This window comes from Mustela erminea, chromosome 11 (assembly GCF_009829155.1).
Source record: "Mustela erminea isolate mMusErm1 chromosome 11, mMusErm1.Pri, whole genome shotgun sequence".
Taxonomy (NCBI): domain Eukaryota; kingdom Metazoa; phylum Chordata; class Mammalia; order Carnivora; family Mustelidae; genus Mustela; species Mustela erminea.
In genome coordinates, this window is record NC_045624.1 from 78,130,401 (window position 1) to 78,143,037 (window position 12,637).

A 12,637-nucleotide genomic window follows, 5' to 3' on the forward strand; every position below is an offset into this window, starting at 1 on the left:
TAGGCAGACTTACTCCAAAATTAATGTTCTTAAGCCTCACAGTATAATCAGTATTTGAATATAATTTGCAATCATTTGACACTAATGTATTTTACTCTTTGTAAATGGAATTCACACAAAATCATAACAGAGATTGTTCATGTATTATTCAATTATTCTAATTTGGGAAGTAGCTGAAACCATGCTCTTTACATATAGTATGTGTGTGTGTGCGTCTGTGTTTCTATGTCTATATGTATTTTGTATTATCATTCATATATAGCCCTAACCATTGGATTTTTGCGATCACTCTAATACCTTCATTCTCAACAAGAAGAAACAGGTGAAAACCCTAGCAATTTAAGGTAAAGGAAATATCTCTGCCCCTGTTCTTATCTAGAACCTCTTGGTTGTAGCCTGCTTTTGCATTATCCATTCATCCCATTGTGTGACCTGCTTGGTCCATGTGGTAGTAATTAATGCTGTAAAGTAAATACTTCCATCTCTCTGCCTTTCAGATAATCAGTAGGGTGTTTGTACCCTGTGTTTGGGTAGGGATCTGTAACTGGCTCTAGCTGATGAAATATGAATTAAAATGATGTGTATGACTTTCAAGTGAAACTTTAAGAGCTTGCTTTGCCGTGCTCATTTTGTCATATTCTCCTCTGTCAGTATTCCAGAAAGTTTTTTTCTTTTTCCTTATTTTCCTATTGGGGAGGACAGTGATGATCCAGAAATGAATCTCCCAACAGTCAGAGGGGAGGAAGGCATGGTATGAACCAGAGATCAGTGTTGTTTTGAGACTTTGAAATTTAGGCATTGTTTGTCATTTTAACATAACTCAGAATAAACTGAGTGATACAATCCACATATTACATAGCTACATCAGATTTTTTTTTAAGGTTTTTATTTATTTGAGGGACAAGAGAGAGAAAGCATGAGCAGGGAGGAGGGACAGAGGGAGAGGGAGAAGCAGACTCCCTCCTGAGCAAGGAGTGCGATGTGGGGCTCGACATGGGGCTCCATTTCAGGACCCTGAGATCATGACCCGAGCTGAAGGCAGATGCGTAATTGACTGAGCCACCCAGGTGCCCCTCACATCAGAGTTTTTTTTTTTTTTTTTTTTAAGTATTAATTGCAGGAATTTCTCAGTTTCTTTTTGCAGTGTTCCTAGTTTCAGTGTTAAGAACTCCATAGATTCACTGATGACTCTGTTCTTCCTAGTCACAATCTCACAGGTCCTTATGGTAAAAGAACCTTAGGAGGGCCATGCTTGCATTTTAAACTGTCCCAAATTGACTACTAAGTTGTTTGAGTAGGCCTATCCTATCTGTGTCATAATGAGAGGAAGGCCGTTGTAATGGATTTTAAATGCTGTCCCTATTATTTAAAAGAGGTTTTATTATTTTTTCTACAGTAGCGAAGTGGTCAGTATAGCCTAAGTGTCCTGCATGATATTGGTATTGCATTCCACAAAAGAAGTCTCGTGAAAATGTCATAAGCAAAGTGAAAGCACATTTTTAATGTGTAAGTGCTAAACATTTGATAATGTGAAGTCTGTGTCTCCAAAGGGTCAAATGGAAAACTCAGTCCCTTCCCTTATCTTTTCTTCCCTTCCTCCCTAAAATTATGGACTTTAATAAACATTTCTAATTATTCATGTAACACTTTATGAGATACACTCTTTTGCTGTAACTGGTAAAAATTTTTTGTTAACTGCCATTGTTTTTTAAATCATTTTAGAAAACTTATAAGTAGACCACATTTATTGCAATTGGACTTTACATTTTCCTGGGCATAGTTGTCTCTTAGAACATCTAGTGCATTATTTTGCATGTAATAGGCAATACTTAAGGTATTTGTTGAAATTTCTACAATTCCACTATTTGTTAACACTTTGAGGGAAGTTGAATTTCCTGTTTTCAGACTCTTAACTTTTTCTTGCATTTTCAGATAAAGTAGTATTGTGTTAAGTTGTTTTAAGGCCTTAGGGCATAAGTAAATGGAATAATTGCAATATTAGTATAATAGCTGTTTTAACAAATGTACCCAAATACCCGGTGGTTCAGCCTGGTAGGAATTGTGTTATCTCTCAAGCACAAATCCAGTCCTGGTCTTCCTGTTTTGGTGGGGAGAAAGGATATTCTCTTTCATGCTGTCTGTCATTCTGAGCTCCAGTTTGATAATCTTCCACACATGACTTTCAGTCTTGCCTGGCAGGCAAAAAAGGAAAAACATGGATGGCTGCATGGGCAAAGTCTTTGAAGCTTGGCCCCTAAATATAACACTGCTTCTGCAGGCAGCCACTCAGTCACATGACCATGAGTAATCGTAATGAAGACCAGGAAATGTAACCCAGGAAAAAGTTATCCGATCTTTGCCACAGTATTTAAGGAGTTACTGTTACTTTGATCATTACTATATTTCATCAAAGCTAGGATTTATATATTTTTTTCTCTTTTACTAACTTTGGACTATGACTGCACCCTAACACTGATTTTATAGACTTCCATTACGGTTTACTTGGCAACATCTTTTTCTTTCTTTCTTTTTTTTTTTTTTTTAATTTTATTTATTTATTTGACAGACAGAGATCACAAGTAGGCAGAGAAGCAGGCAGAGAAAGAGCAGGCTCCCTGCTGAGCAATGCGGGGCTCGATCCCAGGACCCTGGGACCATGACCTGAGCCGAAGGCAGAGGCTTTAACCCACTGAGCCACCCAGGTGCCCCAACATCTTTTTCTTTTTTAATAGTACATCAAAGTATAATGAATTTTACAATTTATAATATATTTTAGAGTAAAATATTGTAATAGTTCAGCATCTTCTTTCCCAAGAAAAATTAAATTTTTAGGTAGCGGTGGCAAATATCTGATAAATACTAAGGTGCTATTAAATGCAATAGCTTAAAAAGCTTAATTACACTAAGTGAGACCATAGGTATTGTTTCTGCTTTTTCTACGATTTTTCAGAGGACTTGACCATTAACAATAAATGCTAAAAAGCAATAAGTTAATCCACTGAAAAATTGAATTAGGAAAATACAGAGTAATTCTAAAGAATAATGCAGTCAGATATATCCATAAAAGTGCTACACTTAAAAAATATATTTGATTGACCTACATTTCTTGATAAAAATAATAGTGCAGCTTATTAAAAATCAATAAAGTAATGTGATTAGAAGGAGGATAGTTAATTCATATATCTCATAAAGGGTCTTGTTACAAAGGAGTCATCCCAAGAAACTTAAAATCTGACCATATTAGTTACATGGTTTGGAAGATTTCAAAACACTGAGGAAGCAAGGTACTACATGTCCAAAATAATAATGCATTTTTTTCCATTTCCATTTTAGCTTATGGTTTTTGTTTTCACCAAAATCCAAAGATCTTTGAAAAACAATTCTAAAAAAAATCTAATAAGAGTAGAAATGTATGTTGACATTAAATATTCTATTAAGATGAGAAAAGGGGTATATTTAATGGAGTAGAGAGATAATACTCGAGCTCATTTCTTGATAATTTTTATTCTAATTTCAAACATTATGGATCATATTTGCTAAGGGAATCCTCCAAAGTTTTAATTCTTGAAACAATGACAAAAGAAAAACACTTTTTATTAATGTTCAGAACTTTTTTCTGCAGTATGGTTCATTAAATACATTTTTTGTCTTGAACTGCATTATATGTAATTTATTCTACTTTATGTAGAAATGCTTAGAAGAACCTAAGCAATGTCATTTATATGCCCTCTTTATGTATTAGAAACAAGTGCCAATATAAATATCAATAAAGATATCAAGTGTTTACATTAGGTTTTGCATTTCCACTCCTTGAAAAAAGCCATCCAGATTTCTAGTTGAAATGAATATGACTGATTCAATCTTCAAAAAAGGTCCTATTTCTGTACTGTCTCCTCTCCAAACCTGTGTAAACATCACTTATCTTTATTTTTTGTGAGCAGTTGTTACAAAATATGTTCATCTTCAAGATATTTATCCACAAAAATATAGACAGTTACAAAATTAGTTTATGTGATTAAAAAATTGTCATCGTTATATGAACAAATTTCAGATTTTTTCTGACATTCTATTGATCGTAGAAATGGATAATTGAATATAAATTAGTTCACTTTTCTTCTCACTGGTAGTCCAGATTCCAGAATCTACTGATTTAGAAAGGCATTTACCCTCTGAATAAATCAGAGACTAATTGCCCATCATCTGAGCTCTAACCTAGAGCCAGCTACCTAAGCAAACCTCTAATTTAGCATTTTACATTATTGAAATTTTCTATTTTGTTGTCAGTCTCTCTCACTAGACTCTAAGTTCATTGAAAGTGTTTCTGATGCTTGGCATAAAATAGTCACTCAAATGTTTATTGAACTGAATATAAGCTAAGTGAGTAGAATTGTAATTAGAATGTTGAATGAGCTGTTTGGGGACACATCACATGCTTTTGTTTATGGATGACAACTTTTGTTTTAGAAACTGAGCTAAAATCTGGTGTGTTAAGTATGTCGTACATAGACTGATTTCACTTGACATATAATCATTCATGATGCAGGAAACAAACTACTTTACAATTTAAAAGATCTCACACTGAACATGTTCTGATCTTCTTCATTTGTATGTTAACATTGGAGAGCTCCAGGGCTTAGACCAGTTTGCAAAATTGAAGTTCCTGTATCAAAAGATATTTTAAGGGTTATTGAGCATGTTTTCAGCCATATCAAGCAAAATTAAATCTCTGATCTAATTTTTGCACACAGTATCATAGCCAACACTTCTGTCATGCCTCTGGGGGATTTTATTTATTTATTTATTTATTTATTTATTTATTTATTTATTTGTCAGAGAGAGAGCGAGCGAGAGTGAGCACAGGCAGACAGAGTGGAAGGCAGAGTCAGAGGGTGAAGCAGGCTCCCTGCGGAGCAAGGATCCCGATGTGGGACTCAATCCCAGGACGCTGGGATCATGACCTGAGCCGAAGGCAGCTGCTTAACCAACTGAGCCACCCAGGCGTCCCACCTCTGGGGGATTTTAGAGAAGTTACTTAAACTTTCAGTTTCCTTGTTTTAATATTATAGAAATATAATCTCTGTCAAGCAAGTGGCGTAAGATAATAAATTTAAGACATTAATTGTAGAAGTACCAAATTAAAAAAGAATTATAAGCATTAATTAACTGTATAAAAAACTTTAGCTAAAAGTCACCAGCTGTAAATTCGATTCTTCCGAAAAAGCTCTTTTGCAGTATCTTATGTAACACATAGCTTTCATATTTCTGAGCTAGTTCCTGTTACTAATAATTTGAGTAGTTGATGAGAAATAAAAATACTTCTGGAACATCCATATGGAAGGTCAAATTCTGAGTTCTTAAGAGAAGTGGTATGTAAAATTATTATACTTCAAAATAATCTTATCCAAATGTGCCTTGTTTAAAATTTTCCCCATCTTAAGGAAGTTTACTTAAAACAAAGCTATTTCCATAATAGAAATGTACATATATTTTCATGTATTTCTAGATGCTATCAACCAAGAATAGAATTAATGCCTGATAGAATACGTAGGAAGAATATAATCTCACTGGTGCTTAGTTTGAGCAATTTCATCAAAGGCAGTATAGCTAATACTTTTGGGTGACAATAAAATATTAAATGTATGTATTTTTAGTGTGTTCAGTGGAAATTATCAGATAAAGGCAGAAATATTGTTAATAAGTAATCCTCCATGACTTAAGTATTATTAATGGGATTTGGAGACCTTGAAGACAAGTATAATTCTGTATTTGAGATCCATTCTTTTCAGCTACTCAGGTTGGATTCCCTATGTGTGTTTTGGCATTCTGTGCCGGAAGACATGTCACAGATTTCAGTTCCAGCTCATCTCTACTTATTATCACTAGACTTGTCAACCATATGAAATGACCCCCTAATGCGTACCATGTAACATAAGAGAGGAGTGTATGGGGGAGGCTCAAAAGCTACCACCTCAAAGAGCTGGTTTCTATTTCTACTCAACTTTTTCTGCTACAAGCCTACATTAAAACTTCTCTGAGGCTATTGCCTTAATGTACTCAGTACATGATCCATTTCTGTTTCTCACGGATCATTTGGAGGGATGTGTTCTATTGTGGAATATGCCTTTCATTCTTTAGGTAGCTAGCTGTCAACACTTCAGTCCTCTTCCTGCTGTCTTACACACAATAGGAAGCAAGTGGAGTTTTAAACTTGAATTAATGCACAGAATACTAAATGCAGTTTTATATCATTCTTATATTTCTCTAATTTTGCTAAGTGTTTACATTTTACTTTAAGGTTAAGAAATTACAGATTCAATACAACATTCTCTATTTTATTACTAGTCTTATTTTTACCTTCTGTTAAGGAGGGAAGTTCTTTGCTTGTTAAAACAAAACATAGAACCTCCAGGATTTAAAGGAATGGAACCTTCAGGTATGGTGAGGTAGCTAATCAAGCAGCTAAATACTTGATTTGTTGATTCACCAAATCTGCAGGGTTCCTTTCTTTCTCCAGAATCTTGAGGGTTCTATATTTTGTTTTAATGAAACTGACTTTTGTTATAGATTCATTAGCAAATCTACAGGCCCAACCTTTAAAACATATCTACTAAATATAGGCTACATGAAATGCCAGTCAGATAGTAGATGATCAATAAGTATTTGTAACCAGGATAAGTGACTGAATGTACCAAACGCAACCCTAGACCTCTCCTCCACCATTATGTTCCAGCTAAATTACTGCATTTTCTTCCTACTTTGTGTCTCTGCTTCTGATATTCCCCTAAATTCTATTTTCAAAACAGTGGCCATGGAGTTTCTTTGGAAGTGTCATTGGATCCTGTCATTCTTTTGCTAGAAGCCTCCTGTAACTTCTCATTTCAGAGTAAAAGCCAAACTCTATGCAGTCAACAAAGTGTGGTATGCATTCGAGTCTCTTCTTACCTATCTAACTTCTTCTGTACTCTGCTTTGCAATCACCCTGTTCTAGCTCTTGGCTACTTTGATGCTGTGATCTCAATTCTTTATCTTTGTTATTCGGTGTTCCCATGGTCAGAAAATATTCTCTTCCTCTATTATTGATTGCCACTTTAGCTTCATCAGATCCTTGTTTAAATGGGATAATTGGAAGCAGGATTTATATGGCAGATTAGTTTAGAGATATTTGCTCCCTCTCCTCAACCCATTCACATAAAAGATGTGTACTTTTCCTCTTCCTCCTCCTTGGCTTTTGGCCTTTGTCATGCAAATTGCTGATGGAATAGTACACAGATCTTTCTTGCTTAAATATCATCAGGCTGGTCCATTGACCCTATGAGAATAAGAAACATATGGAGTAGAGGCAAGCCCTGCCTAGCCCAGACTAGAGCACCATGCCATAGCTGGCCCCAGATTTGTGAGCTAGAGAATATTTATGGTTGTATGTCACTGAGACTTTTGTGGTTGTTTTTTACTTGGCACCCTGTGTTAATAGCTAACTGATACACCTTCTTTGACCATCCTGTATAAAATCGTGCACAAGAAATAAAACCCAAAGTGAACAGATGTTTTTGCATCACGTCATCTAAAAAAAATTCTCTTTAATTTATTGGCCATTTAAAAATTTAGTGCATTACTTTTTTTTTTTTTTTTTTTTTTTGGCAAAAATGCACCCTGCTTGCATGATTTTCCATGACAGTTGAGAATGCTTGCATAGCTTGCTCATGCCTTTGTGACCAATCAGAGCAACACAGAGAGCAGATGCTTTGGATATAATTTCCCATTCATCTTAGTTTTCTCTTCACAACACTTGATTCTTGCAGTTGCCTGAATGATTTCCAGAATGAGATTCATTTTATAAGCTCTGAGTCAGGAATTTTAGCATTTTGAAATAAACAAATGCACACAGATTGTTCCTGCAGAATAGCCTTTGGACCCAGAAGTTAGAGTAGTCTAACCATTCTCTTGCCATTTTTAGTTATTTCGAGCATAATGAAATAAGCTTTTTCCAGGCATTCCATGCATTTCTTTGTCCCTAGTTCACCAGGCTTTGTCCACAGTTCTCTTGGGTATTCTTTTTAGAACTTAATATTTAAACATGGATATAAAAAGAATTTGCAACATGAGATTTAGCTGTGTGTGCAGCATTTTATTTATTTATTTTTTACATATGGTTGAGAGAGTTCATAGCTTTTTATTGATAGCCTGTTATTGCCCTAAGTGAATCATTCAGGAAGTTCAGATCTTATATTTCACTCATGTGGTTCTCTAATTTTTACTTCTTGTATCCTGGATAATTTAAATTAAAAGGTTTCATATTGTGGCTCCAATGACCTGATATATTTTCACTGATTTTTTTTTTTTAAATAACCTTCATTGTAAGAAATGTTCCCTTATTACATTCAAATGTTTCTTTGATTAAGAAGGAAATGCCTTACATGTATTTAAGGCTTTAAATTCACCACTACCAAATCTAACATGGTTCATTTTTTTTTTTTTATTCTCACTCTCTTACTCTAAGTTAAACTGAAATTTCTTCAATTTACATGCACAAGTGTATAGACAATTCTCCATACAGATTCATATCATAGACACTAGTGAACAATCTACTACACAGTATCATTTAGCCAACAGCTGATTAAATATATTTTCCTGAAAATACAAAAACAGAAAAATTAGGACATGGTAAAAAAAAATCACTACAGCTTGTTTCAAATTACCAGTAACATTAAATTTTATTTTAAAGCATATATTATTATTTGTTGGATGACCTAAAAGAGATATTTGTGTTGTGTTGTCTCCAAAAAATCTTCAGTTATTTTCTTAGGCCAATATTGAACTTTTATTATGTGGTTATTGTTTATGAATATACTAATCTATTTTCATGTCATTCATGAAAACAATAGTTAACATTTTGTCGTACTTCTTTTCTGCTAGTTCTTTTCAACTCTTTTCAGTTTTCCAGTTAACTCAAATGTACCGATGGACAAATGTGCTTTGTGCTGTCTACTAACTTGGAAAAGGATAATGCTCCTCACCCTCTTTGAATCTATAGGTATTGTCTTTAGTGAAAGGCAGCATGCTGCTTAATAAATCATTATATCAGCAGCTTCACTGTATGTACCACACTGAGGGACAGCTCAAGAGCTGATGTTTCTCTCCTCCAAGCTACTAACCTTACTAACTAGGTCATGCTGTCAACCTCAGTTTTGGAACCCTATTAAGACACACAGACAGAAGCAAAAAGCACATTTCTCTATCTCTCCCATACCTTTTTATCTCTGTGGTGTGTGTTTCTGTGTGTGTGTGTGTGTGTGTGTGTGTGTGTTTAGACATGATGTATTCATTTAAATGCAGTTAATCACATTTAAACATAAAAAATAGCAATAAAATTAAATATTTTGAGGTGTGTAATATTTTTATTTGATGATTTATAACAGAACATTTAAGACTGAATCTTACGTCAAAATGTAGTGGACAAGTGATTAATGATTATGAAGAGATAGCAAGTAAAATGGGCTGGACCAACATTTGTAACAGCACAGGACAGCTAAGACACACAGCAGCTCATCATCTTTTATCTGTATACAAGGACACATTTTGAACTTTTGTATGCCTCAGTTTCTTTCCTGTACAATTGAATATCAACACCTTAGAAGATCATGGTGATGATTACCTGGAATAATGTATAAAAGAAGTAAGTATAATGCAAAGGATATAATAAGTGTTGAACATCTGTGAACAAACTGCATAATTAGCTTTACCTTTAGATGAACAAGAACTAGTGGTATGCCTCAGAATATGTATTTGTTGAGAATCTTTCTAAAGAACAAGATTTCATCTTCTTCCACATCAGAAACAACACATCCATCAAAATACTAAAATGTTAGCTATAGGAATGTGTTCTCTTCGTTATTTGAGAATTCCCAATATTAATGTTTATTATTTGAGGTGTTCGGTGAGACCAAGCAGTACTTTATCATATCAGGTATGGGCTCCTGGTACTCCAGAAGAATAATAGTACAAGACCTAAGAATTGGTATGTTGATAAATCATTCAATATTTCTAGTTAGACCAGTATGATATTTTAACTTGTAAAATACTGTTTCTCAAAGTGTGCAGTTTGTTCTCACATACCTCAGGATGGATTAGATTATATAACAAGTAACCCCAAATACCAGTGGTTTAATTCGAACTGCTTGCTTAGGTTCTATGATCAATGAGTGATAACAGGAGAGTCTAGGGACTCATTGGAACCCACAGCAAGGGAGTCCCCATGTGGACACATGCTTCCATAATCTTCAAATAAAGGAAAGGTAGCAATTCATTCACATGTTCTTGAAGTTTCTGCCCCAGAATAAAACATGGTGCTTATGCTTACCATGTTTTGGATAAAGTAAGTCACATTGTTAGAAAGGGTGGAGAAATGCCCTACTAGATGTGTAAAAAGTTCAAGAGCCTTCATAACCACCACAGTAATCATTTAGGATTTATATTCCTGATTATTTTTCATTGTTGTTTTTTAAATCAATGGGAATTAAAATATGTAACTATAATTATGTGAGCATTTGCAAAATAATCTTCAAAACTTTCTCTTTTCAGAAAGATAGGTGTTAGTGAGGCTTAAGCATTCTTTACAAGCATAAACAGTAAATGCTCCAATGTGTCCAACAGAAAATCATGATGTTGGATTAAAAATTGTGGTCCAAGTATACTACTCAGATTTGTGATTCCAGAGTCTTGTATTTTTCAGTGATTCAGAATGTCAGACTCAAAAACTCTGGCTCAGAATAACCAAATTTATTGCAGTTGAGTCATAAACCATGCTAGTTCTTTAATTAACAACTATTCATCAGGACAGATGTAATCTTTCTGAAAAGCACATTCTATATTGTTAGGCAAAACACATAGAATAGCAAATTATGATTTAAAGTGTTGTTTAGTGAATATGGAATCAAGACATGTAGATTAGACTGTATCTGTAGCTAAAACAATAATATATGTGTCTCTGTTACATGTTGTGATAGATGCATTTGTCAACACCATACAAATACTCCTGTAGTACAGACAGTATAATTAGGGTCATGGGTCAGGATGTCCTCTCCATTAGAGCTTTAGTATCTTTCTATCTATCTATCTATCTATCCATCCATCCATTTATTTATTTATACTTTTTAGAGCTTTTGTCTTTAGAAGTGTAATATAGATAATGGGCTAACCAATTATCAGTTATTGATTTTATCTTGAACCATAAATTGGCTTTAATCCCACTCATAATTTTCCAAGTTCATTTATAGTCACCTGGAATTAACATTAACATAATTTTTCTCTCACATGTGCCAGAAGTTGTTTCTAACTTAAAGATATTACTATTACTATCACTATTAACACCTACCATTTATTAGATATGTACTGGGGGCTTTATGTGTTTCATATCATTAATTTCCCCCACCTCTCAGTGATACAGGGATTGTTATTTTTAGAGATGAAAGAGAAATAAGAATTAGAAAGACCAATTCATTTTACTACTTACTCATCCAATGAGAATTCAGCAAAGTAGCAGAAATTTTAAGGAGGATCTATGTGGTGCCAAACCATACTCACTCTAGTATAATTCACTGGCACAATTTTAACTATTATGAATTTCACTAAGAAATGAACTACACTTTATTATTATCACAATCCGCATACCTCTTTTACACTCCACAATGAATGAGCAAAAATACAAATAGATGGCTGAGATGACAATGTGATAGTAGTCCATTTTAAGGTACAGCTAAAAGTTAGAATGTTAAGATTCATATATTTCATCCCTCAATCCTTTGGTTTTGTCTTGTACAAAGAATTTTCTTCCTTTGTGAATTGTTATAGTTGTTTGAAGGTTCCCATGTTCTTCAGAAAAAAAATTTTTTTTTAAGTTATATTAATTTGAGAGAGTGAGAGAAAGAGCCCATGGGCAGGGGGAGGGGCAGAGGGAGAGGGATAGGGAGACAAGCAGACTCTCTGCTGATTGAGGCATCCCAGGCAGGCCTAGGTCTGAGGAACCTGATACGATGTTCCTCAGAGCCAAATCAAGAGTCATTTGCTAAACCGACTGAGCCATCCACATGCCCCTAGAAAATCTGGTCTTCACTGAGCGTCTCAGGTACACACAGATTCTTCACTGTTTGAAGATTAACTGTGGTAATCACTTCTAAATTCTCAAAGAGAAGACCAAGTCCCCTTTAATCTTGGCTAAACCTACTTACTATGAAAGAGATCCTATCTACTAAAAAGCTGATGAAGAAAATCATTGCCCCCATCTTTCACTTCTGTCCTATTTCAGAAAATCCAAGCTCAGTCAAGGAATAAAGAAAATGCAAATGCAGTCAGATCACTAGTATGTGGAAGGGTATGGATGATGGCTACATATGGAAGAAAAAATAAATCTGTTTCATCAAGAACTCTAGAGTTCTCGTTTTCTGAACAGAATTAATCTTTTTTCTTATTGATTATTTGATTAACATTTGTGAATAATCTGTGTTGTTACAACATATGACCCATTTTTTAAGATGGCATTCTTATAATCAATCGGATTCAATGTATGATTAGTCATTTAAATGATGGTAGTTGGATTTAGTCTTCAGGCAAATTGAAGTTCATTAGATTTTTATTGTAAAAT